The following is a 27,981-nucleotide window of genomic DNA, read 5'->3' on the forward strand; positions in this document are numbered from 1 at the left end:
CGCTACCCGGCGCGGAAAAGCCGAGGCTGTTTGCAAACAGGCGTCCTTTGCCTCCCTCCTGGATGTACGTGCCGGGCCCGGGGTAAGAGGCTGCGCTCGGCCCGGGTCCGGAGCCAACCTGAAAGGTGCCAGAGCCCCCGCCAGCAGTCCCGCTCCACACACACACCGGGCCGCGCAGGAACCGAGGCCGGGCGAGGGCTTCCCGGCGGCGCAGGGCCTAGTCTCCCCCCACGCGCCTCCCGGGGGACGCGGAGAAGAAGCGTTGAGGGCCCAGAGCCGCGGGGTGGGGGAGGCGGCCGCAGCGGCAGGACGCCCCGTCCGCCCGGCCCGAAGGCTACTGCCAGGGCCCTTCCCTGTGGCTGAAGGCCAGCGAACCCGGGACCGCGCCGCGCCGCGCCACACTCACCTCGAGCAGCGGCCGCCGCCGCCTCAGCATGGCCGAGGGGGTCGTCCCTGAGCCGACAGCCTCCTCCGGAGGGCACCGGCACGGCCCCAGGCGCCGCTGCGAAGCCTCCCGCTCCTGAAGGGGCTGTGGTCGCCGCTGCTAAGGCCCAGCGCCTGCCGAGCCGCATCGGGCTCCGGGACCGCCGCAGCCACGCGGATCCCGGAGGAGCGCCGCTGAACCGGGCCGGGGGCTCAAGGCTGCGGCGGGACGACCGAGGTGCTGCAGGCGGGGATCCTCGGCGAAGCCTCCAGCGTCGCCGTGGCCGCTCCTGCCGCCGGCGCCGCTGGGCCACAGCGCCCCCTGGACCCCACGCCCCGCTACGGCGCCGCCACTGCGGCGGCCGCCCGGGCACGAGCGGCAGGGAACGCGGGGGAGCGCGGCCTGGGGATGGCAGGGGCCCAGCGCCGGCTGCGCTGGCCTCGGCCCCCGGCCCGCCCCCGACGAGTCCTCCCGGGCGGCGGAAACCCCTACATCCCCACCTACCGTGGCTAGCCCCCGCCCCACTCCCAGCCCTTGGGCCCTGAGCGCCTTTGCACCTTTTCCTGCCCTCCAGAAGGTACGTGAACGTTTCTGTCGCTCGGACGTTCACCTGAGAGCAGGAAGTGAGGGAATGGCTCGTTTTCATCTCTCATGATTCGAGAGGGATCCCTTCTAATCCCTTCAGTGTGTCTGGGTGTAACAAGAGACGAGAGTGACCCAGAGCCAACCCTTTACACACACACACACACACCTCTCCCAAAACAGATGAAGGAATTGCCATTGACCTTAACTTTTTTTGGATTTACAGTGCTGATCGTTACAGAAATGTCCTACAGATATCAAATCTTTAATCCCAAACCGCCCCAAAATTAGAAAAAAATAATATGCCGATCAAGAGAATAGCCAACGGGTTGTCCTGAAATTCATAAACAACTTAAAGGTAAGAAAAAAGCCATCCATCTTTTCTAACGAACCCCCTCCCCCACCTCTACCCCTATTCTTTCCTCCCAACCCCCGCCAAATCCCAGGTAAGGCTCTGAAGGAAGGAAATTGTTACTGAGCGGGGGCTGTGAAATCATTCTGTTTACAGATACCCCATATTCGATCCCATTCAAGCTCTAGAGTGCAAACATCAGACCAAAAACAATAAAAACAAAAAGACCGGTAGAGGGGAAATAGGTAGGGAAAGAAATTCTTCAAATCCTCTGGTCCCAAATTTCCCAAATAACAGTACATTATTTTATCATAGAGTGCTATAATAGAAAGAGCAGGGCCGTTGGTGGCCGACTGTTCGTGGTATTACCAATTCCAGCTCTGTCATGGTTAGCTTTATGACCCTGGGCAACTTACATAATATTTCTGAACCTGGGTTTTCTAATGCCTGCCTTGCTGCTTGTTGTGAAAATTGGAGATAATTTATGTGAAGGAACTGGCCCAGAGAAGATACTCAATAAATGTTAGTTCCAATTATTGTTGGTTCCAAAACACCCTCTCAGTCTTTCTTTTTTTCGTTAATTTTTTTATGTTTATTTTTGAGAGAGAGACAGACAGAACACAAATGGGGAAAGGGCAGAGAGAGAGGAAGACAGAATCCAAATCAGGCTCCAGGTTCCCAGTCATCAGCACAGAGCCCCAACAGGGCCTCAAAGTCACAAACCGTGAGATCATGACCTAAACCAAAGTTGACACTTAACTGAGCCACCCAGGTGCCCCTTTCAGTCTTTCTTAGATTCAAGATTGTTCTCTTCTGTTTTTGTTCTCACTTAATCTCTATATGTAAATTTATTTGTATCAGGGGCACCTGGGTGGCTTAGTCAGTTAAGCGTCCGACTTTCGCTTAGGTCATGATCTCAAGGTTCGTGGGTTGGAGCCCCGCTTCGGGCTCTGTGCTGACTGCCAGCTCAGAGCCTGGAGCCTGTTTCAGAGTCTGTCACTCCCTCTCTCTCTGACCCTCCCCTGCTCACACTGTCTCTCTCTCTCTCCTAGAAATAAATAAAACATTAAAAAAAATAAAAAATTTATTTGTATCAAAAGATGAGTGCATCAAAAAAGAAGAAAAATGGTTGCATTGTTCTTTATCATCCCTGGTCTGGGTAAAATTTCCCAGAATTTTCCTAATGGATTTATATAACATCACTCCACTGAGGAAAAATAGAGCTTAACACACTGGATGCTATAACATTCTATTGCATAGCAGATATTAGCATAAAGCTAGTATATTTTTCTGTATATAAAGATTATAAGGCAATCTGACCTTAGGTTATGTCCTAATAATAAATCTTAATGAGAAAATTATATAAAGTCTCTGGGATCTTTCAAATAATAATTGAACAGCCACCTTAGAAAAAATATAACCTTACGGCTCTCTTCCAATCAATGAAAGCTGTTCCTGTTCTTGTACAATCCTAAGTGTGCTTTCACCACCTACTTCTGAGTCACATTACAAAAAAATAGAAAAAAGAAAAATCACTATCCTCTTTTTATAACAAGAGAAACTGGGGCTCAGAGGGAAACTATGATTCATCCTCATAACAATTCTATGAATTAAGTACTATACTACCACCATTTTACATGTGAAATACATCCTAAGGGAAAGCTGGAAGTAGACCCTGAAATTTCTTCATTCTCCCTTCTGATGCCCCTAATAGTTGTTTCTGCAATATTCAGAATATGCTGTTAAGAGTAAGTTACTGTTGCTAAAAATTTTCAATCTAGAGAAATAGGCCCTTTCATTTAGATTAGTTTGGCAACCCAACATTAGCACTGCTTTCCAAGCCTGGTTGACTACCACCACAGGAAATCTGCATTTGTTTATGAATAATCATGCTACCCAGGGTGTAGCTACTACTGGAAGATGATTCATTTGTTCCCAGGACCAGTTTCCTCTTGCTTCACACTTTCTCCCCTTCTATTAAAATATGTTGCTGAAAGAGACTGTCTTTATTATCACTACCACCTCCCAGATCATAGTAATCTACTATAAATCCTTTCATCTATAATTTAATTCTATCATTCAACTCTTCCTACCCAGTTTGCTTTCTGCTCCTGAAAACTCTCGTCTGTTTTCCCCTCCTCTACTATTAATTTTAATCTTTTACCTGCTGTCAATTGCTTTAATTACCCCACTCTCAATTTTGTGTTGATTTCTACAACTATACAGTGACTCTAAAATACCTGTTTATTTGTAACCTGGTACACCTTCCCGCTTTCCTTGCTGTGCCATATATATCCTATAGAAACCCAGTATTCTAAAAATAGTTTCTCCATATGAGTTAAAGCTGTAGCACCCTGATCAAAAGTTCCTGTGCCCTTTAAATTTTATTCTTAAAAATTAAGGCCTTGGGGGGTGCCTGGGTGGCTCAGTCAGTTGAGCATCCAACTTCAGCTCAGGTCATGATCTCATGTTTCATGGGTTCGAGCCCCATGTTAGGCTCTGTGCTGGCAGCTCAGAGCCTGGAGCCTACTTTGGATTCTGTGTCTCCCTCTCTCTACGCCATCCCCCCCCCCACTGGCATTCTGTCTCTGTCTCTCAGAAATAAACATTAAAAAAATTAAGGCCTTGGGGCACCTGGCCAGCTCAGTTAGAAGCATGTAACTCTTGAGCTCAGTATCCTGAGTTCAAGCCCCATGATTGGTGTAGAGATTACTAAAAAAATAATAATAAACTAAAAAAAAAGTTCAGTTCTTTTACTTCTCAATTATACCTCTATAAAACTGGGGAGAAATCAGGCCAAAAAGATATCCATTTCCTGACTTTGTGAACAGCAAAGGAGTGATTCTTAACTCTTGTGTTTCTGTCCTGGACAATTGGTTGCTGAGCCTGATAAATTCTACTTCTTGCTTTTATTGAGTTTTTCTCCTCTCCAACTCCACTGCCACCCACTTTGGTCTAGGGTCTATGCTCAATAAATTATATATACAGGAGTGCCTTGGTGGCTCAGTTGGCTAAGCATCTGACTCTTGATTTTGGCTCAGGTCATGATCTCACAGTTAATGGGATCAAGCCCAGTGTCAGCACAGAGCCTGCTTGGGATTCTCTCTGTTGGTCTCTCTCTACCCCTCCCCCTCTCACACTCTCTCAAAAATAAATAAACAAACATTTTAAAAAATAAAGAAAATATATATACAATGAATGAAAAGAAGGAAAGAAGGGAGAAAAGATGAACGAATGAATGAATATTATATTTGTATATGAGTAGATATTGTATAAAAGTTTGGCTTTTTAAAAAAATGTTTTATGTTTATTTATTTTTGAGAAAGACAGAAACAGAGCATGAGTGGGGAAGGGACAGAGAGAGAGGGAGACACAGAATCTGAAGCAGGCTCCAAGATCTGAGCTGTCAGCACAGAGCCCTACACGGGGCTCAAACCCACGAACTGTGAGATCATGACCTGAGCCACCCAGGTGCCCCTAAAGGTTTGTTTAAAAGAAGGCACAAGACCTTTTTCATGCTTGCAATAATCTTTGTGCTTCTCAATTTATAAGTACTCATCACTACACTGTCAATTTCTGTTTACCTATATGTCTCTCCTATCAGATTTTTGAGCCCTGTGAGCCAGGTTCAGTGTTTGATTCTTCTCTGTGTCCCCCCAACCAGTCTCAGCACAGAATACAGCTCAGAGAATATTAAACTGGACTAAGCTGATGTGCATCAAGCTAATGTATTCCACCCATTCAGTGAGTGACTTTTTAGGCCTTTCCCTTTAACTTTCAGGGCCCACCAAAGAGTAAGACTCCCCTTCAACCAGTGATTGCCCTGCAACCCCAACTGCCCCAGCCTGCTGCTCCCAGCTGTTGTCCTCCACACCCCTCTACAATCACCAACCACAACCAGGAGTCAAACCCAGAATTCAGTCTGTTATGAAACAAGCAAGCCTTAGAGCAGGCCATAAGTCAGTAAAGCAGCACAAACATAAAAAGGAAATTGGGGACATTTAGGAGTTTGTTAGGTCATTTGAATCATTTAAAACAGAACAAAGCAATTTCCATTTGGAGACTCAAACATAAGTAAGTTAAATATGTGAACAAATAAGTGCAAAAAGAAATGTATTATATATTTTACTGTAGGTTTATGACAAATATAAGAGAAACTATAAATGGATTAAATGAATCATTATACACATAAAAATATTATTCATTCATTAACAATTGTGTTTTTAAAGAATTTCAAATGGCATTGAAAACCGCTTCTGAGGGGCACCTGGCCAGCTCAGTCAAGGTTAAGCTGACTTCAGCTCAGGTCATAATCTCATGGTTTGTGAGTTCAAGCCCTGTGTTGGGCTCTGTGCTGACAGCTCGGAGCCTGGAGCCTGCTTTGGGTTCTTTGTCTCCCTCTCTTTCTCTCTGCCCCTTCCCCACTCACACTCTGACTCTCTCTTTCTCTCTGTCAAAAGTAAATAAACATTAAAAATAAACAAATAGATAAATGTTTTTAAAAAAGAAAAAAAAGAAAAATGATGATTCAATATCAAATTAAGAAAAACAATGTTAAGTAAAAAAGACTATTGTATGATCCCAACTATGTTTTTACATATTGAATATATAAATAAAATATTTAGAAGGAAATAGTGCAAAATGTTTATAGGATATTTAAACTTAAAAAAATTAATTTCAGATTTAGGGGCAACGAGATGGCTCATTTAAGCATCTGATTCTTAATTTTGGCTTGGGTTATGATCCACAGGGTCGTGGGATCATTGAGCCCCGCTTGGCATGGAGCCTGCTTAAAATCCTCTCTCCCTCTGCCCCTCTCCCCCACTCATGCTCTCTCTCTTAAAAAAAAGAAATAGGGGAGACTGGGTGGCTCACTTGGTTAAGTACCTAACTTTGGCTCAGGTCATGATCTCGCGGTTTGTGAGTCGAGCCCCATGTCAGGCTTGGAGCCTGCTTTGGATTCCGTGTCTCCCTCTCTCTCTTCCAGTCCCCTGCTCACACTCTGTCTCTAAAAAATAAATTAATGTTAAAATAAATAAATAAATAAATAAATAAATAAATAAATAAAATAATTAAAAAATTTCAGATTTAAAGAAAAGTTGCAAATGAGATGCCTGGGTGGCTCAGTCGGTTAAGTGTCTGACTTCGGCTCAGGTCATGATCTCACGGTTCGTGGGTTCGAGCCCCGTGTCGGGCTCTGTGCCGAGAGCTCAAAGCTTGGAGCCTGCTTCAGATTTTGTGTGTGTGTGTGTGTGTCTCTCTCTCTGACCCTCCGCTGCTCACTCGCTCTCTCTCTCTCTCTCTCTCTCAGAAATAATAAAACATTTAAAAATTAAAAAAAAAAAAAAAAAAAAAACGGGGCGCCTGGGTGGCTTAGTCGGTTAAGCGTCCGACTTTCGCTTAGATCATGATCTCGCGGTTCGTGGGTTCGAGCCCCGCGTCGGGCTCTGTGCTGACTGCAAGCTCAGAGCCTGGAGCCTGTTTCAGTCTGTTACACCCTCTCTCTCTGACCCTCCCCTGCTCACGCTGTCTCTCTCTCTTTCCTAGAAATAAATAAAAACATTTAAAAAAAATTAAGATTTATAAAAAAAATTAAAATAAATAAAAATTTAAAAAAAAGAAAAGTTGCAAAACTACTACAAAAATTCCTATGTATCTTCCACCCATATCTAACCACATTGGCGTTATTATACTTGGTTACTTTATGTGTGCACTTGCTGTCATTCTTGCTTTTTCTTCTGTCTCTATAGAGAGATAGATATACATATAAATGTATAAACAAACTAGTGTATTATTTTCTGACCCATTTATCCCTAAATACTTTTCAGTGCATTTCCTCAAAACAAAGTACAAATATCATAGTACAATTAGCAAAATCACAAACTTAACATTGATATAATACTATGATCTAAACATTGATATAATACTATGATCTAATCTATGACCTTATTCAAATTTTGCGAATTGTCCCACCAATATTCCTACACAAAAAGAAAATAATTGTTTTTTTATGGTCCAGGATTCAGTGCAAGATCACACATTATAGTACGTTGTTAAATCTCTTTCATTTTCTCTAATCTGGAACAGTTTCTCAGTCTTTGTCTTTTATGATCTTGATACTTTTAAAGAATACAGTCCATTTATTTTGTAAAATATCCCTCAATTTGCATTTGTCTGGTTTTTTTTCTTGACTAGATTCAAGCTATGCATTTTTGGCAAGAATACTACAGAATTGATGTTGTATCTTTCTTAATGCGTCATGAGGCATGTGATACCTGTATGTCCCATCACTGGTGATAACAACTTTGTTCACTTGGTTAATTAAGGTGATAATCTGCCAGGTTTATCCAGCGTAAAGTAACTAGTTCGCTTTTTCTAATTAATATATTGTGGAGAGATTATTTGAGACCACACACAAGTTTTAACATTTATTGATAATTCTTGCTTGAATCTGTTATGACTAGAGATTGCCAAATGATAATTTTCTAATTCCATCGTTATTCCTTATACATTTTTTATTTTTCTTCTTATATGGGAGAGCTTCTTGCTTCTCCCATATTTATTCATTTATCAATTTATTGATTTATATTAGAATGAGCTCATCAATTTTTATTTTGTTCTATGAATTATATAATCACTATAAAAATACTTTCAGATTTGGCTGGGTTCTGTGTTCTTTTATCATCTCATCATCATTTTTTAAGCATTTTACTTAGTTTCTGGCACTAAATCCGGGGATCACTTTGTGCTTTCCCAGAGCCTAGAATCACCCATTTCCTCTCACAGTTCTAGTTCCATTTAGCAGAGGATGGTATTTAAAAATCAAAACCTAGTAGTAGGTGTTCTCATTTCCACTATAGTGCCATCACGTCTAAACTCTTTCAATGAGTAAAACAAGGAAGCGTGCACACACGCATACACACACCCCTCACTTTTACTTGAATATCACTTTTACTTTAAAGAAAAATAGACTATGGTTATTCAGATATGGGAATTTGGCAGACATTTTCTGGAAAGTAAAGATAAAGTATGCCTGTCACTTCGAGGAAAAGAACTAATAGTACTTGTTACCAATGATAAAATGCAAGCTTTCAAGTAAAAATTAGAATTTTGGAAATCTTATATTCACCACCATGAACTCAACAGCTTCCGAAACTTTTCTGAAGACATGGGTGGTGATATTAACAAATGTTGTGGAGTGTTTTTTTTTTTTAATTATTGTATAGTGAAATGTGTCAACATTTGTAGATCTACATAACTCATTGAGCTGGTATTTTTTCAGATGACCAATGCATGATGTTACAAAAACATATATGGATAAAATATCCCATTAAAGTGTACTATAGACCAAAGGATCTTCATGGAGCAAAGTACAAAAAGTTCATTGATAATGGTTTCAGATTCCATATTGCAGCTAATCTTTAAGAAATTGCCACTTGTGAAGTTTTGATGTAGTATCAAAGAAAATATCCACAAGTATCTAATGACAATTAACATACTCCTCACTTTTCTAACTACAGGACAGATTTTCTTCATATACATAAAGTAAAACAACATATCCCAACAGATTGAATGCAGAAGCAGATATAATAACCCAGCTGTCTTCTTGTGGAATAACTTTAAAGAAATTTGCAAAAATGCAAATAATACCATTCTTCTTACTATATTTTTGTTTTGGAAAATACAGTTATCTTTTATTAAGATGAGTTATTTATGTTAAAACATAATAAGTTCACTATTGCTATTTTAAATGAATAATTGCCTTAAATTTTTCTTTAGTTTTAATTTCAAAGATAATAAATATCAATAGATATAATCCACATAAACAAGGAACTCTGGGGTCCTCAATAATTTTTTAAGAGAGTAAACAGGGCCTGTGACCAAATGTTTGAGAGCCATCTCCAGTTTATTCAACCATTCTCCTATGTGAAGATATTGAGGTTGTTTCCAGTATTTTGCATTACAAACAATGTTGCAATGGATAATTTTGTATATGTGTGTTTTTCTAATGTTGCAGATGTATCTTTAGGGTATATTCTTAGAAGTGGGATATCTGAGTCAAAAGATAAATGCAGGGGTGCCTGGGTGGCTCAGTCAGTTGAGTATCTTTTGATTTTGACTTTTGATTTTGGGTCAGGTCATGATCTCACAGTTGTGAGATCCAGCCCTGCATCAGGCTCCATGTGGAGCCTGCTTAAGATTCTCTCTCTCTCCCTCTGCCCTTCTCCCCTGCTCATGCATGCTTTCTCTCTCTCTCAAAAATTAAAAAAAAAAAAACCTTTAAAAAAACCCAAAAGATAAATGCATATGTAGTTCTGTTAGATATCATCAAATTCCCCTTACCAAAGGTTGTGCCTCACTGCTCTCATTGCCTCTATCCCCTACCAACACAAATATTTTCTGTCAAACTGATATAATAAGGGAACAAACACTTTCAAGACTATGTAGTGGAAAAATGTTTGGAACAAGATAGCCATTGATTCACATCCTTAGTAATTACTAGATATGTACAGAAGGACCTGTTTTCTCATCAATAAAATGAAGCTAATGTTTGTTATATATACAAGGAATTGGCACATACTAGGTGCTCATTAATGGTAATGGTTGTTATTATCTGAATCTCTCAGAGCAAGTAGGTGTGGTGGTCAGAGTCAACCAGCACAGATATCCTATATTCATTGAGGATAAAGAATGGACTATACTAATTGGAAATACAGAAGATGCTAACAATAAGAGAGAATATAGAGTTGCCTTGGGAGATACGTAGGGTGCAAGAAGAGAACAGGTCACCAAAACCAGAAAAGAGGCCACAAGTAGATGCTGAAACATAGAACACAAAACCAAGAGTCTGGGCAATGAGAGCAAAGAACAGTTTGTTAATTCAATCAGTTGGTCAACCATTTACTGAACACTACTATTTACCCAGCACTATGTTCTGTGGTAAGCAAGATATTGCCTCTTCCCTTATGGAATTCAGACTCCACTGGTAGAGGCAGATTAGAAAATAGGCGGTTATGATTTTAGAGGGTAAGGATAGTGTGCTATAGGAACACAATTCAGGGACATCTGACCCAAACGTAAGGTTTGGGCAAGACTTTTTAGACGAAATGATACCTAAGCAGAGATCTCAAGAGTGACTAGGACTTAGGTAAGTAAAACTTGGGTGGAGGAGCAGGAGGGGAGTAGATAGGGAAAGAACATGTTCCAGGAAGCAGAAATAGAATGTGGAAAAACCTAGGGGTACCTAGATGGCTCAGTCAGTTGAGTGTCTGACTTTAGCCCAGGTCATGATCTCACAGTCTGTAAGTTCAAGCCCCAGGACCCTCTGAACTATCAGCACCGAGCACAGAGCCTGCTTTGTATTTTGTGTCTTCCTCTCTCTCTCTGCCCCTCCCTCATGCTCTGTCACTCTCTCTCTCAAAAATAAACATTACAAAAATAATAATGTGCAAGAGAAAGCATGATGTGTCTGGAGAATGGAGAAAGCTATTTCAGCTGAGGCAGTGAGGGCAAGCTTGGGAGCAGAGACAGCCAAGACAGGCACCAAATCTGAAAAGGCCTTATAATTCATATCAAGGACTTTATATTTTATCTTATGGGTGATAGGAAGCCATTAGAGCTTTAAGCTGGTCTAAAATCTTTGTTTTTAGAAAAGATCACTTTGACTGTTACGTAGAACCTAGAGAACACACATTTGGAGACAAGGAAGCCTTTATAAGTGTCTCTTGCAGTAATCCAGGCAAAAGTAATGGTGACCTGAATTAGGGTAGTATAGGGAGAATGGTGATCTCAGGAGCAAAATCATCCAACTATGACTGGATTGGCATGTGAAAAAGAGGGAGAAATCAAAGGAGACACTTGGGTTTCTGTCTTGGGCAACTTGGTAGTCAGTGCTATCAAAGAGGGAGACAGTAGGGAAGGAGGAACAGGCTTGGAGGAAAAAAAGATAAGTGCTATTTTAACATGTTGACAGATTAGGACACTGAGGTTTAGAGAGGTGAAGTTATTTGTCTAAGGTGATTGTAAGTGGCAGAGCTAAGATTTCAGTGTAGGTCCATCTGACAACAGATTTCCTTATTGCTTCAACACAGCCACACCTCCACCCACACTCAGAATGGGAATGTGCACCAACCATCAGGGAGGGGAAAACCACTGCAAGCATTTGTAATGTGAGTCCAGTGCTTCCATATACATAAGAGTGTATTTGCATGAGCATAAACATTATTATTAACACTGTTCATAGTGACTCACACTGCCATCCTCTGGTTCCAGAAGGAAAGTATTAGGAAACACTTGACTTTGAGGAATAATTATGACATATTTTTCATAAGAATTACATATAAGGCAGCATGGCATTTATGGTTACAATACAAAGACCCTGGGTTAGAGACCAGACACCTGGGTTCTAATAATATAAATAATCTACTAGACTGAGGAGGAAAGTTGTTATTTAGGCATTTGAAAATATGGGCCTTTCCTTAGGGTGTCCAGTTCAGTTAGGGTTCCTTTAGCTCACCAGCTTATTCCACACTAGAGAGATGGTGCAGTACGATGGAAAGAGCTCCCACTTTGAAATTAAGTGATATGAGTTGAATTCACAGCTCCACCAATGTCAGGCTATTCGAAGAAAGACACTCATTCTTTCTAAGTCTTATTTTTCTCATTTGTATGGTACATGATTTTATGTGTTATCAAGAAAGTGCCAGGTATATGGTAGGCACTCAAAGTTAATTATCTTCCCTTGCCCTTTCTCATCTTTTCAACCTCAAACGTTGTTTCCTATCTATATCTCTAAAACTCTAAAAAAGAATGAACAGCTTCTTTATACCCTTCCCCATTCTTTCCAATGTACATATATTCTCTCATAATCAGAAAAACAAGTATAAAAAAATATTTGGGGGCACACACAGACCAGCCCATATAGTCAGCATGCATTACAACCCGATGACTCACAGGTATATTTTATTTGGACATGCTGTACCCCAATTGTGCATATGAGGAAATAACTGAATATATGTGTACATTCTTGTATGAATTCACCTGAATTCTACAAACACTGAGCTCCAGCTATGATACAGATGCTGTAAGAATACACAGTTGAAAAAAACCTGTTTTTATCTTCATTTTGAAAGTATTTATATGTATGTGTGTCTGTGTTTTGGCTTTAGAAAGGAAGGATTGGATTCATAAAATTGAAGAGTATGTAAGCTGAAAACAGTGATGGGCTGGGGCCAGCATGTATTGGATCATGAGAGCAAGTTATTAAATTTTAAGAAACTTTGTGAGCCAATTGTTAAACACAGCAGTTTTTAAAACTAAATTATATAAAAGTATAATTAAACACATTATATTAAAAACAGAGTTAAATACAAGCAGCCATTGCTTTGCACAATTCTGAAAACTGCACAGATTAGTGTAATAATATCCCCCAATAACACAATTCAAGTTTCTTTCTTTTTTTTTTTTAGGTTTTATTTTTAAGTAATCCCTACACCCAGCCTGGGGTTCAAACTGACACCTGCAAGATCAAGAGTTGCATGGTTCACAGACTGAGCCAGCCACGCGCCCCCAAGTTTCATTTATCATATTAACTGTAAGTAATGGCATTAAGTACAAATTTTGCTGCTATCTCTTCAGTCCATGAATATCATGTTCAGTGACCAATCACATCACTTCTTTCTTTCCTTATTTTTTTTCCTTCTTTTTTTCTGTAAGCTGTGCACCCAACGTGGGGCTTGAACTTACAACACAGGAATTGGGTGTCAGATGCTCTACCAGCTGAGCCAGCCAGGCCCCCATCAATCACTTCTTTCAAGTTTGTCAGTGATTAGTATCTTTTTTTAAATTTTCATACAGACAATAAACTGTATATTGTGTTGCCTCTTTTTCTACCAATGATAAAACCCACATGACATTTTATAGGAATGAAAAAACAAACAAGGGAATTGGGGGGGAGGAGATCAAATGAAGCAAAGAAACAAAAAGTGAGGGGCACCTGTCTGGCTCAGTCAGAGGAATGTGCAACTCTTGCTCTTGGGGTCATGAGTTCAAACTCCATGTTAAGTGTGGAGATTATATAAACAAACAAACAAACTTTAAAAAAAAGAAACCAAAAAGAGATAAGGCTGGAAGTGAAACTTTAATTGGATGTAAATGGAATTATAGAAAAAAAGGTTAAGTATGGGAATATTGACACACCCTCCGTTTGAAAGACTTTACATATGTAGCCAGAGGAACTTAGTAAAGGCAAACTTATTGATATAATTGAGGAAAATGGTTGTGACCAAAAGGATGAATGTTTTTCACATTAAAATTATTGGAGATACTGCACAATGTTGAAAGTACAAGGAATACAATGTTGAAAGCTGATCCAAATTTAGAAAGAAGTAGGAGCATATTCCAAACATGGAAAAGCTGGTCAGTCATATTGGAAATTATACCATAAGAAGGCAAGCAATGTTCAAATTACTGTTGATAAATTTTTTACTAAGAAATAAAACACTTTAACTCTCAGCATGTTGAGTATTTTAAGTTATAATGTGCTATAACCACTCAATGGGGAAAGAATCGTCATTTTAACAAGTGGTGCCAAGACCATTGGTTATCTACATGCAGAAGAATGAATTTGGACCCCTACCTCACACCATATAAAAAAAAATGAACTCAAAATGAATCAAAGGCCTATATGTAAAAGCTAAAACTATAAACTCTTAGGACACACTGATATAAATGTTTGTGACTTCGGATTAGGTAGTAATTTCTTAGATAGGGCACCAAAAATTCAAGTAATCAAAGAAAAGATATAAATTGGACTTCCTCAAAATTTAAAACTTTGTAAAATTGGCCATGGTGAGAACATTTATACCACAGAAATTGGCAAGGCTGCTTGTTGGGGTTTGTTTTGCTAATCGTCTAGATTCTGTGTCTCCCTCTCTCTCTCTACCCCTCCCCCACTTGTGCTCTCCTTCACTTTCAAAAAATAAATGAATATTTAAAAAATAATAGTAACTTATGTTAGCTACTAATTATTACAGTTATTAAGTGCTGGCTAGTGTGTAAGAACTTGACCAATTTATTTAATCCTGACAAGAATCCAATGAAGTGGGCATTATTATTTTCAGAATAAAAAACTAAAACTTAGAGAGGTTAAATAATTATTAAATGGATCAGTTACCAAATATAACACAGCCTTAAACCTCGATCTAGCTGCTATCACAGTCCATGGTGTCAGCCATTGTACTATAAAGCCTTCCTTGAGGGAATATGTTTAAAAGGTCTTTGTACACAGGAGGCTGTGAATATTGGCTATTAACCATTGTTATCATTTCCTCCTTCCTTGGACATAATGCTCTGATTATACAGAGAAATTTACCATTCTCAAAGACATTTTAAATATTTATTTATTAAAGTTTAATTACTTAAGTAATCTCTACACCCAATGTGGAGCTTGAACTCATGACCCTGATCAAAAGTCACATGCTCTTCTGACTGAACCAGCCAGGCACCCCTCCCAAAGGCACATTTACAGTTTTTGTACCTTCATTCATATTGTTTTCTTTGCCTGAAGTGCTCTTATTCCCCTCTCAAAATTATACTCCTTTCATGAGACCCAGGTAGGAAATCGCCTACTTTTTTTTTTTAATTTTTATTTATTTTTGACAGAGATACAGAGTGCAAATTGGGGAGGAAGAGAGAGAGAGGAGACACAGAATCCGAAGCAGGCTTCAGGCTCTGAGCTGTCAGCACAAACCCTGACGTAGGGCCCAAACTGACAGACTGTGAGATCATCACCTGAGCCAAAGTCAGACACTTCACCAACTGAGCCACCCGGGTGCCCCAAATCACCTACTCTGCGAAGTCTTCCCTAATACACTGGCATATCCCTCATCCCCTCAACTCTAGGCATTAACACTTCTCCATCTTTGTCTCCTTGGCCCTTTCCACTTGGTAAATATTCAGTAAGTAATTGTTGAACCCATTAATCTCCAATCATTTATTATAAACTCAGTGAAACCAATCAAGGGAGTTTTCTTTCTAATGGATCTTCAAGTGTGCTAGAGAAAAATCTAACGTGATTGTTGGCATTGCTTAGGAGAAAAATAGCAGTGTAATTCAAGCTATGTCCAACACATGGCACAGCAGTCATGGCCAAAGCAGCTAGGGAGTGCTCTTTAGAAAAGAGTAAAGGATAGAGGCAATAACAATTACCAACACTGAGTAATTGCATAATTGTTCACAAAGCTCTCTTATATAAATTATCTACATGAATTTTTATCCCCATTTTACAAATGGGAATGGAAATGAGGGAACTTTTCCAAATCCCAGAATCTTTTGGATCATAATATATAGATCCACCAGGTAAGGTGATTGATTACAACGGTCTTTCAGAGGCCCTGTGATTTTCTTTCCAAATTACTGCTCTCATTCCTTGAAAATATAGGAAATGTCACTTTAGGAGCTTCAACTCTTTGGCTGAGGCTTTAAATTGCAAATATTTAAATGGAGGAGAGGGGAAGGGGAATATATGAAATATTTTAATTCATTTGTACACTAGTGTAAAAAGTTTCAAATATATTCTTGAGAGCCACTTACTTGACCTAAGTGGATTGGATGGATGCATTGGGAGTGCATAGGAAATAGGTATCTGAAGAAGAGACTCAAAGATGAGACAGTAAGTGGCAGCAAGAAGGAGAACTGTGGGAAGTTTCACTAACTTAACAATTTTGTCATGGACCAACTTTCTTCCCCTTACTGTAATCATTGTTAGAGAACTCCATTCATCAAGGAGTTTGTTATCTCAGGAATATGAGAGCATGATTCAGACAGTATATATTCAAGTAGTAATGCCTGGGAAATTCTCAAGAAACCTTTCTCAGCATCCACTAGATAGAAACTAGAAAATGGAGACTCAAATCTAGGGTTATAAGAATGAAATCTGGAGTAAAATAGTAAAATCTGCCATTCCAAGTTTGGCACCTGTAATTTAGTGTTAAGATCTCAGACTCTGATAGAACTTTGAGGTCAAAAATAAAATATAAAAGTCACAGATCAGAACTTGGTATTCTAAATATATATCTTGGGTTGCCATTATTGAAATTCCTAAAGTAGAATTTCTGCTTGGGGATTAGGAATCTAATTATAGGATTCAAGTTCAAAGAGTAGATCCTATACTTTCAGTAGTAGAATTTTGAGTTCCAAGGAACAGCTGAGTTCTATTGGTAGACTGCTCAGGTTCAGAAAATAGAACCTGAAGTTTCAGTAGTAGATACTGGAATTTAGTATTCAAATCTCAAGCTCTGAATTTGGAGCCTGAAATTTTAATAGTGGAATGTCAGGTTATGAGAGTAAAATCTAGAGGTTCAACAATAGAATTTCAGTGTTGGGGCGCCTGGGTGGCTCAGTCGGTTGGGCGTCCGACTTCAGCTCAGGTCATGATCTCATGGTTCGTGGGTTCGAGCCCCGCATATGGCTCTGTGCTGACAGCTAGCTCAGAGCCTGGAGCCTGCTTCAGATTCTGTGTCTCCTTTTCTCTCTGACCCTCCCCTGCTCACACTATCTCTCTCTCTCAGAAATAAATAAAAACATTTAAAAATTTTTTTTAAAAAAATAGAATTTCAGTGTCAGAGAAAGAACATAGAATTTCTGAACTAAAACCTGGAGTTCCAAGATTAGAACATGGGATTATATTATTAGAATCTTTGATTTTGAGATTGGAACTCTAAGTTCTAATAATACAGTACTGAAGTTTGAAGGCTTAGCCTAAAATACAAGTATAAAGTATGAGATTCAGATAGCACATCTTGAGTTTCAGGAGAGAATCCTGAGGTGCCATAATGGAACCTTGAGGTGCAATATTAAATTATGGAATTTTTAAATTGGAATCTAGTTCATTAGATTACTATTAGACTCAGGCTTCAACAGTGATAATGCTAATGACTGTCTGCTTACTATGTGCCAATGTTCTAAGAGCTTTGCATGTATTATTATTACATTTAATGCTCACAAAAATTCTATTATTATTATTCCTATTTTACAAATAAGAAACTGAAGCACAGAGGTTAAATAACTTTCCAAAGGTCACACACCTGGGAAGCACAGAGATCATATCTGACCATAAGCTATGTACCTGTATAGCTCATGCCTCTAACCACTATCATAAGTATCTCTAGATACTAGAGTCTAGAACTTTGAATTCCATTAGTAAAACTTGAGGTTTAATAAATAGAACCTAGAGTTACCGTAATAGAAACTATAGTTCCTGGGTGCCTGGGTGGCTCAGTCAGTTGAGAATCTAACTCAGATCGTGATTTTGCAGTTCATGGGTTCAGGCCCCACATCAGGCTCACTTCTGTCAGCATGGACCCTGCTTCAGATCCTCTGTCCCCTTCTCTCTCTGCCCCTCCCCAGCTCATGAGCTCTCTCACTCTCAAAAGTAAACATTAAAAAAAAAAAAGAAACTATAGTTCTAGTAGCAGCAACTTGAATAATCTTTATGTCCAATGATAGAATGAGGGGCTCACACAGTAGAATCTGGGGTTTCAAAAAAACTTCATTCATTTCTGAAATTAGAGTTCCAAATGAAGGTTCCTGATTTAATCTCAGTATGAGAGTCCTAAATTTTATTTATTTTTTTAAATGTTTTATTTATTTCTAGGAGAGAGAGAGACAGCGTGAGCAGGGGAGGGTCAGAGAGAGAGGGAGTCACAGACCGAAACAGGCTCCAGGCTCTGGGCTGGCAGTGAGCACAGAGCCCGACGCGGGGCTCGAACCCACGAACCGCGAGATCATGACCTAAGAGAAAGTCGGACGCTTAACCGACTAAGCCACCCAGGCGCCCCGAGAGTCCTAAATTTTAATACCAGCACTTCAGCTTCAACTCTGAATTGTCAAGTCTAATCCCAATAGTGGATTCTGTGTTTCTGAAACTAAACTATAAGTTACTAAAGTAGAATTTTAGTTTCTGAGAATAAAACCTCGAGTTTTAATAGTAGAAACTTTAGGGGAGACAAAAACCAGGTATTTTAATACGAGAGTCTAGAATCATTAAATTCTTGAGTTCTCAGATTAAAAACTGGAATTCCAATAATGAAATCTTAAATTGTAATAGCAGAATGTATTATCCAATATTAAGATCTTGAGTTCAAAGAGTACAACATTTTGTTCCAAAAATGAGATCTGTGATTCCAACAATAGAACCTGGAGTTCCAGTGTTAGAATCTTTTTTTTTTTTTTTTAAGGGCTTAAACTCATAAGTCTGAGATCAAGATCCTGAGCTGAGGACCTGAGTTGAGATCAAGAGTCAGACGCTTAACCAACTGAGCCACCCAGTTGCACCCCAATGTTAGAATATTGAGCCTTCACAACAGAATCTGGGACTATTAAAATATTAGAATCTGGGATTTAGGAAATAGAATCTGGAGTTGCCAAAGTAGAAGCTATGATTCCAAAAGCAGCATCTTGGGTTCTAACAGCAGAATTTGTTTGCCCTGTGGGAGAATGTTGGACTTAAAGAATGCAACCTGGAAATCTAAACATAAATTATTAGGTTCCTAGAGTAGAATCTGTAGCCCAAAACTAGAATGATGGGAAAATACAGATTCCCAATAGTAGAACCCAGTATTTTCAGAGTAGACCTGGATGTCCAATATTAGAACCGGGAGTTGATAGAATAGAACCTGGGAATTCCAAAACAATCTAGAGACAGTGAAGAATTCTGGGACTGAAAGTAGAACTTGGAATTATATTGGTGGAATCTTGATATAGTTAGTTTTCATCTCTGTTTTCAACTCTTATCCTATATTAATAGTGAATTTATTGTGCCTCAGCAGCAATTCCTGTTCAATGAGAGAGGACTCTTTTTATTTAAGATTTTATTTTTAAGTAATCTTTACACCCAACATGGGGCTTGAATTCACAACCCTAAGATCAAGAGTCAGATGCTCTACTGACTGAGCAAGCCAGGCACCCCTCAGTGAGGGAGGACTCTTAATCAGAGAGTAGGATTTCGACTACTAATCTCAGAAGTATGTAGAATTGAATGTAATGTCCCAATGTTACTAAGGGCTATTTGGCTCTAGATGAAAGAAGTCATCTAACCAAAGAGCCATGTGATTAGGTCTATGTTATGAGCTCTGATGCATTCCAAAGACAAGACCCTGTCCTTGTCCTGAGAAGGTAGCTGTTAATAAGACAGTACAGGCAATATAGGGCAGAATGCAATCCAGTGCTAACGTGTATGGGCTAGCATTATTCAAACAGAGAGAAAGAGCTCAATATAAGCTGCAACAGTCAGGGAAACTCCAAGGAGAGACATTTCAAACGTAGATTTTAAATAGGCAAAGAATAAGTCAGGGTATTTCAGGTGGGAAAATACTCGAAGAAAATACGGAAGTATGATCTAACATGGTTTGGACTAGCAATTTTTCGGCAAAGAAATATTTATGACATGGCTACTACTCACAGGCACAATGTAGGCCTTAAGAATATAAAAAGAAATCAAAGTAGTTTCTGCCCCTGAGGAAATCATGTGGAAAAACAAGTACAATGACTTTGGTATCAGACATACGTAGGTTTGAAAAGCAGGCTCCTTAACTTATTAGTTATGTGACTAAGCAAGCCACTTTTTATCTTTGAGCTAGTCTCTTTCTTTATACAAAGAGGATAATGATGTCTTCCTTAAAGGATTCTTGTTAGGATTGTATTCTTTTTCTCCCCACTCTCACCAACACTTGTTGCCTCTTGTATTTTTTATTTTAGGCTCATTGTATTATTATTATTTGCTGAACCATTTGCAAGCCAGTTGCAGGCATCATGAACTTACTCATAAATACTTCAGCAGTTATCTCCTAAGAAAAGGGATAGTGAGTAATTTGTTCTGTGAGTGTTCCGCAAGGTGAGCAAATATTTCTAATAAATTTTAACTCAATAAACAAGCAATGTCTTGCAATATGAGTAGTACATGACACTGAATGTCACATGATTACAACTGAACCAATGGTTCTTGAAATTTGCTTTGATATACAAGTGCTTTGGATTAAAAGCATGTTTCTAGAATGAATTGTGCTTGTAAACCAAAGTTTTACTGTATATCATAATGCAGTGATCAATTTCAGGAAATTTAACATTCGCTTCATGTTTTTGTCTAATATATAATCCTTATGTAATTTTCACTCATTGTCTCACTGATATCCCTTAGGTCAAAATGCAGTTCTCCACAAATACTTTCACATTTCTGCATGGAAAGTATTTTCCTAAGGGGGGGAAATAATTCTGGTTTGAATAGCAACCCTAAAGAGAAAGATTTCTGGAGTGATAAAAAGTCTTACCTTCCTCCCTCCCCAGCCACTTGTTTACATTCCACAAAGGTGAATTAGAGGTCTTTCCCACCTTTTCCCACATAGACTTTATTTACATTCCAGAGCCAGGGTCTCTGGAAAGAAGGATGGGCAGCTGTGAAGGCCATGCTAGATAAGCTCTGAAATTGATAATTTTGGACTTACTTTTATGTAGTACAAACTCCACTGTACATGTAGGTGATACCAGGCCCCTTTTCTGTCACCCTATGGGAAAATAGGGCATAGGAGACTGGTGCTAAGATTGCTGTCAGTAAAAGCAGTTTCTCTCTTATCCAGAACTGGAGGTTTCATGTGTATGTATATGTATGTGTCTGTGCAACTGGGGTAGCATCTCAGACTCTTTACAATTTAGGACTTAATGCTTTATAGCTTTTTTCCTCCTCAGATCCAGGATCTTATTAAGGAATCACATGTTGCATTTACTTTATCAAGTCTCTTTCATGTCTTTTAATACTCACCCTTTAACCTTTCAATGTCATTCATCACACCAACACTTGGGAAGAGTTTAGACTGTTTGTTCCATAGTTCCCTTCTTTCTTACACCTAAAAAAGTATACTATATATACTTTTCTGTACCTTGCTTAATCACTTAACAGTATAGCTCTGAGATTATGCTCTATCAGTATATTGAGATCTTTCCTTTTTTTATGACTACACAGTATTTCATTGGTTGGGTATCCTGTTTCCCTAGTATGTAGCATATACAGTAGGTATTCAGTGAGTGTTTGTTGAGAAATTGGGTGGTTCAAAAAAAAAAAAAAAAAGAGGACAAAAGAAGTGAAAAATTGAGCAGAAGAACAACATATGGCCTGGACAGAGAATAATAGGGGGTAAGACAGACTTAGGATATGAATCCAGCTCTCCTGACATTAGGCAGTTTGGCAAAGTAGTTAATCAAATAAGCTCTGAAACCAAAGTACCTAGGTTTTCTCCCCACTTACTTAGCTGTGTTTCCTTGAGAAGGTTACTAAAGCAACTATGCTGTAGGTTCTTCATCTGTAAAATGGAAATGATAAGAACATCTACTTCATGCACAGTTGTTGCAACAACAGTTGTTATGAGGACTCAAGAAATATTAGCTATATTTTGTACATAGAGCTCAATAAATATTAGCTGTACTTTATAATTATTATTAGTAATACTTTATGTAAAAGAGGGCTAATGATACCCATTCAATAGGGAAACTGTTGAGGACTAGGTGATGTAATGCCTGTAAGGCACCTAGCATAGTGATGAGCACAGAGAAGCAATCATTAAATGCTATTGTTCAACGCTGGGAGGGCAGAAGAGAAATATGATTATTGAGACGATTATCAGTACTGCAAATTCCCTGAGGATCCTACTGTTTATCTTATTCTTTTTTTTTAATGTTTATTTATTTTTTAGAAAGACAAAGAAAAAGAAAGCACATGGGCAAGTGTGCTTGAGAGAAGGGGGACAGAGGATCCAAAGCAGGCTCTGCACTGACAGCAGTGAGCCAGGTGTGGGGCTTGAACCCATGAACCATGAGATCATGACCTAAGCCAAAGTCGGACGCTCAACCCACTGAGCCTCTCAGGTGCCCCTTGTTTATCTTATTCTTAACTCAAACCCAAACCCAAACCTGTTGGCTTTGGAATTAGACAAAACCTATTTGTGTTTAAATTCCAGTTAGGACATCTGCAAGCTGTGTGATCTTGGACAAGTTAATCAACCTTTCTGATCCATATTTTCCTCACTGATAAAACAGGTATAACGATAGTACCTATCTCAAAGTTGTTGGAATTAAATAGAATGATGAGTGTAAATCTATCTGATCTCACCTTAGATGATGATTAAAACAAAATAAGTAAAGCAGATCCCTGCCTCTGTATGTATGCACTGCAAAATATTTTTCTGATTACTTCCCTGTCGTGGCCACGGGCATATGACTTGTTAGCCTCCAACTCAGTGCCACTTCCAATTTTGCTTCTAAAACAAGACTTTTAAAGTGCCTAGAGATCTGTATATGCAAACTTGAAAGCTAAAATAAGTCAAGATTAAATTCTTCTAATTCACTGAACAAGGTCATCAGTGATATAAAAAAAAGCAAATTTGAATTAATAAATTTGAGGTTATGATTGGATGTTGTTCTGGGGAATAGGGTACAATCAAAGCTGTGGAAAACTTCACATCCTTAGGTTTTAGTTCTATTTTATTAGGCTCAGGCAATAAAGTTAAGGAAATGACTCTCATGAGCAACTGCCAAATGAGTTTCATTGTTCTCTTTTATTACCACCACCCCAAAACATCCCTCAGGCCCCAGAGGGAAGAAAGAAAAGTCAGATAAAAGGCAAAATAATACAAGTGGCAAGGTAAGGATCCTCTTGTACCCTTCATGAATATCAGGTCTGAGTAGCCCCTGATGCAGGCAACCAATGCCTCTGGTGGATAGCAGAGTTTTATTGAGGGAGCCATGCGTCCTAGTTGCTGTCCCATTTGCTCCAGGAGATGAGAATGGGCAAGATATCCCAATATCCTTATAAGGGCTAATTAGATAAAATGAGCATTGGAAAGTTTATCAATGGCCTAGATTCTGGCTCCCTGGATTCAGTCATAGTCAAGATAAGCTGCCCTTGGCGGTCAGTCATTCCACAAAGATAATGTATTTATAAGCAGTCCTTTCTAAATCCCATGAAAATTATCCTGTGAGAGGAATAAATGCTAATGAGTAAAATAGCTGTCATTTTTGTGCAAAGCTAAAGAACTGACCCTCCATAAATGTTATAACAATGATAGTAGCTCACCAGTGGCACTATTCTTAGAATTACAGAACCACAAAGAATTCCAAGGGATAGAAAAGACCATTAAAGTTAGCAAATCTAGGGATTTTCAAATATGTTTGGGTAATAGAGCTCCTAGAAGTCACAGTGCTCTTTGCAAAACATCATAGATTACTGAAAGTTAATATCATTACAGAAACAAGAAGTGATTTCACTAGCAGACACAGCATGGTATAACTGAAAGGACCAGCCTTGGAAGTCTTACAGATTTGACTTTTCCACTCACTAGCTTGTGACTTTGAGTAAGTTAATTACTCAAGTTAGTTAACCTTTCTGTACTACTGTCGCCTCATGTGAAAAATGGGAAAGTAAATCCCTGTTTCAAGGTTGTTAAGGATTACTTTTGACATGTGTACTGTTTACACATTGACAAATGGTAGCTATAGGTCCATAATTTTGTATCCAAAATACTCCCAGCCAGATTTACTTCAGAATGAGGATTTCTTTTTTGGATTTAGAAAATGTATATGACATGGGTCATATAAGTAAGATCAGTTGAGTCTAAGGCAGTACTCTATAATCTAACATTTTTATGTTTTTGCAGTTTGTACCAAATTTCTTAAAAATACACTTTTTTCGGGGCGCCCGGGTGGCTTAGTCGGTTAAGCGTCTGACTTTCGCTCAGGTCATGATCTCGCGGTTCGTGGGTTCGAGCCCCGCGTCAGGCTCTGCGCTGACTGCCAGCTCAGAGCCTGGAGCCTGTTTCAGTCTGTGACTCCCTCTCTCTCTGACCCTCCCCTGCTCACGCTGTCTCTCTCTCTCTCTCCTAGAAATAAATAAAAAACATTAAAAAAAAAATACACTTTTTTCTTTTTCTTTTTTAAATGTTTATTTCTGAGAGAGAGAGAGACAGAGTGTGAGTGGGGGAGGGTCAGAGAGAGGGAGACACAGAATCTGAAGCAGGCTCCTGGCTCTGAGCTGTCAGCACCCAGCCCAACACAGGGCTCGAACCCACAACCATAAGATCATGACCTGAGCTGAAGTCAGCCGCTTAACTTAACAACTGAGCCACCCAGGCACCCCAAAAACACACTTTTTTTCAAACCATCTTGCATTTAGTTGGGAATTTGGACTTGTGGATAAGGAATTATAAACATATTATTTGAAGATAATATGACCCTTATCAATACGTAGATTTCCAAAGTTTAAGAAAATATGTATTTTTTTAGGGGCGCCTGGGTGGCTTAGTCGGTTAAGCGTCCGACTTTCGCTTAGGTCATGATCTCGCGGTTCGTGGGTTCGAGCCCCGCGTCGGGCTCTGTGCTGACTGCCAGCTCAGAGCCTGGAGCCTGTTTCAGTCTGTGACTCCCTCTCTCTCTGACCCTCCCCTGCTCACGCTGTCTCTCTCTCTCTCCTAGAAATAAATAAAACATTAAAAAAAAATAAAAAAAAAAAGAAAATATGTATTTTTTTAAAGAAAGATGTATTGGTGCCACATTCAAATCCTTTTTCCTAGTTGATGCATCCAATCTCCAGTAACTACCAGTGTTGGCTGAACAGCTCACAGCTTTTCCCCTTCTTGGAAACTTGTCCTCAATCAAACAAGAGCTATCTCTTCTGGGGGCAAGGGAAGTGGGGAGAATAGGCAATGGCTGTCTGACATAGTCCCATGTCTGAAGAAATTAATTTTAGAGTATAGTTCTTGTTTCAGAGTTTCCCTGTGGGATTAGATTGAAGCTAGTCTTCAAATCTACACTGTTCTGGGGTGCCTGGGTGGCTCAGTCAGTTAAATGTCCAACTCTTGGTGTTGCCTTAGATCATTCATGAGTTCAAGCCCCTCATCAGGCTCCACGCTTAAGATTCTTTTTCTGCTGCCCCCCCCCAAATAAATAATAAACAAAAAAAAATCTATAATGTTCCTTCGTTTTTCTTCCCTCTACTGCTTCTCTCTTTCCTCTTTTCCTAAGAGCAAATCCCTTCATAAATCACTTCAACTAGAATCTCTATCTCAGGCTCTGCTTCTAGGGAACCTAACCTAAAACATTTGTTGCCGAGAGTGCTCCTAGAAAGCAGATCTTAAATGATGGGATTGTGGAGTTGGATCATACAAGAACTGTGGTAGATGGAGCATGAAATTCCCTGGCATACTATAGATGCAATTTCAGTCTTTCATCTGTAGTGAACTTGGGTGGGATACAGGTAGAAGGAAGGGGATGCTCAGTGTAACAGGTACAATGTCTCAAGCATTTGAAAGATATATGTGAAATAACAACTATAATGATTGTGGAAGTGGGCGACTATTGCTAAGAGCCATTGGTTAACTGATGAAAGAAAATGACAGGCTCAGATCTACTAAGCAACAATTCAAAGCAAAGGAACTTCCTGCTAGCATTTAAAGAAACCCTCATCTGGGTACCTGGGTGGCTCAGTCGGTTAAGTGTCTGACTTCTGCTCAGGTCATGATCTCATGGTTGTGAGTTCGAGCCCCATGTTGGGCTCTGTGTTGACAGCTCAGAGCCTGGAGCCTGCCTCAGATTCTGTCTTCCTCTCTCTCTGACCCTCCTGTGCTCACACTCTGTCTCTCTCTCAAAAATAAATAAACATTAAAATAAATAAATAATAAAAATAAATAAAGAGACCTTCATCTTTTGCTGCCAATGGTCAGAGACAGTTCTGAGAATTGGAGAATTGTTTTATTATATATATTTTAGTTATTTAATATACAGTGCAATATTGGTTGCAGAAGTAGAATTCAGTGATTCATCACTTATATACAACACGCAGTGCTCATCACAACAAATGCCCTTCTTAATACTATTACCCATATAGCCCATCTCCCACCCACATCCCTCCGTCAACCTTCAGTTTGTTCTATTGTTTAAAGTCTCTTGGTTTGTTTCCCTTTCTCCTTTTTTTCCCCCTCCTTCTCATACATTCATCTGTTTTGTTTCTTAAATTCCACATATGAATGAAATCATATATTTGTCTTTCTTTGATTGACTTATTTTGTTTGGCATAATACATTCTAGCTCCATCCATGTCATTGCAAATGGCAAGATTTCATTTTTTGATGGCTGAGTAATAACATTGTATACGTATACCATATCTTCTTTATCCATTCAGACAATGGACATTCGGGCTCTCTCCATAGTTTGGTTACTATTGGTAATGTCAGGGTGCATGTTCCCCTTCAGATATATATTTTTGTATCCTTTGGGTTACAAAATAGTGTAATTGCTGGATCACAGGGCAGTTCTAGTTTTAGTTTTCTGAGGAATCTCCATACTGTTCTCCAGAGTGGTTACACCAATTTGCATTCCCACCAGCAGTGCAAGAGGGTTCCCCTTTTTCCACATCCTTACCAACACCTTTTGTCTCTTGTGTTGTTAATTTTAGCCATTCTGACAGGTGTGAGGTGGTATCTCATCATGGTTTTGATTTGTAGTTCCCTATAATGAGTGATGTTAAGTATCTTTTCATGTGTCTGTTAGCCATCTAGATGTCTTCTTTGGAAAAGTGTCTATTTGCGTCTCCTGCTCATTTCTTAACTGGGTTATTTGTTTTTTGGGTGTTGACTTTGATAAATTCATTATAGATTATGGATACTAATTCTTTTTCAGATATGTCATTTGCAAATATCTTCTTCCATTCAGTAGGCTGCCTTGTAGTTTTGTTGATTGTTTCCTTTGCTGTACAGAAGCTTTTTATCTTGATGAAGTCCCAATAGACAAATACCACCCCCCTTAAAAGGAGAATTACAGGCCAATATCCCTGATGAAACTGGCTGCAAAAATTCTTAACAATATACTAGCAAATTGCATTTAAAAGAATTAGTCACTATGATCAAGTGAGATTTATACTTGGCCTGCAGGGCTGGTTCAGTACTTGCAAATCAAGCAACGTGATACACCGCATTAATAAAAGAAAGGATAAGAACCATATGGTCCAGTCAATAGATGCAGAAAAAACATTTGACAAAATATAGCATCCATTTGTGATGAAAACTCTCAACAAACTAGGAAGATATGGAACATACCTCAACATCATAAAGGCCATGTATGGAAGACCCACAGCTAATATCATCTTAAGCGGGGAAAAACTGAGAACTTTTCCCCTATGGTCAGGAACAAGAAAAGGATGCCCACTCTCATTATTATTATTTAGTATAATTCTGGAAGTCTTAGCATCAGCAGTCACACAACAAAAAGAAATAAAGGGCATATAAATCAGCAAGGAAGTAGTCAGACTTTCACTATTTGCAGATGACATGATACTCTATGTAGAAAACCTGAAAGACTCCATCAAAAAATTACTAGAACTAATACATGAATTCAGCAAAGTCACAGGATATAAAATCAATGCACAGAAATCAGTGGCAGCAGAAAAAGAAATCAAGGAATCAATCCCATTACAATTGCACCAAAAACAATAAGATACCTAGGAATAAACCTAACCAAGAAGTAAAAGATCTGTACTTTGAAAATTATAGAAGACTTATGAAAGCTATTGAAGAGGACACAAAGAAAT

The 27,981-nt window shown here is 39.2% G+C and overlaps 1 long non-coding RNA gene across 1 annotated transcript; it reads left to right on the forward strand.

Annotated features, from left to right (window-relative positions):
* Positions 1–949: 949 nt before the first annotated feature.
* LOC120235983 lies at positions 950–12,858 on the forward strand. Its single transcript, XR_005529561.1, has 3 exons — positions 950–1,001; positions 1,233–1,364; positions 12,827–12,858. It is a non-coding gene; the product is annotated as an uncharacterized LOC120235983 (long non-coding RNA).
* Positions 12,859–27,981: the final 15,123 nt, after the last annotated feature.

This window comes from Hyaena hyaena, unplaced genomic scaffold, assembly GCF_003009895.1.
Source record: "Hyaena hyaena isolate Hyena2069 unplaced genomic scaffold, ASM300989v1 scaffold_5, whole genome shotgun sequence".
Classification (NCBI taxonomy): domain Eukaryota; kingdom Metazoa; phylum Chordata; class Mammalia; order Carnivora; family Hyaenidae; genus Hyaena; species Hyaena hyaena.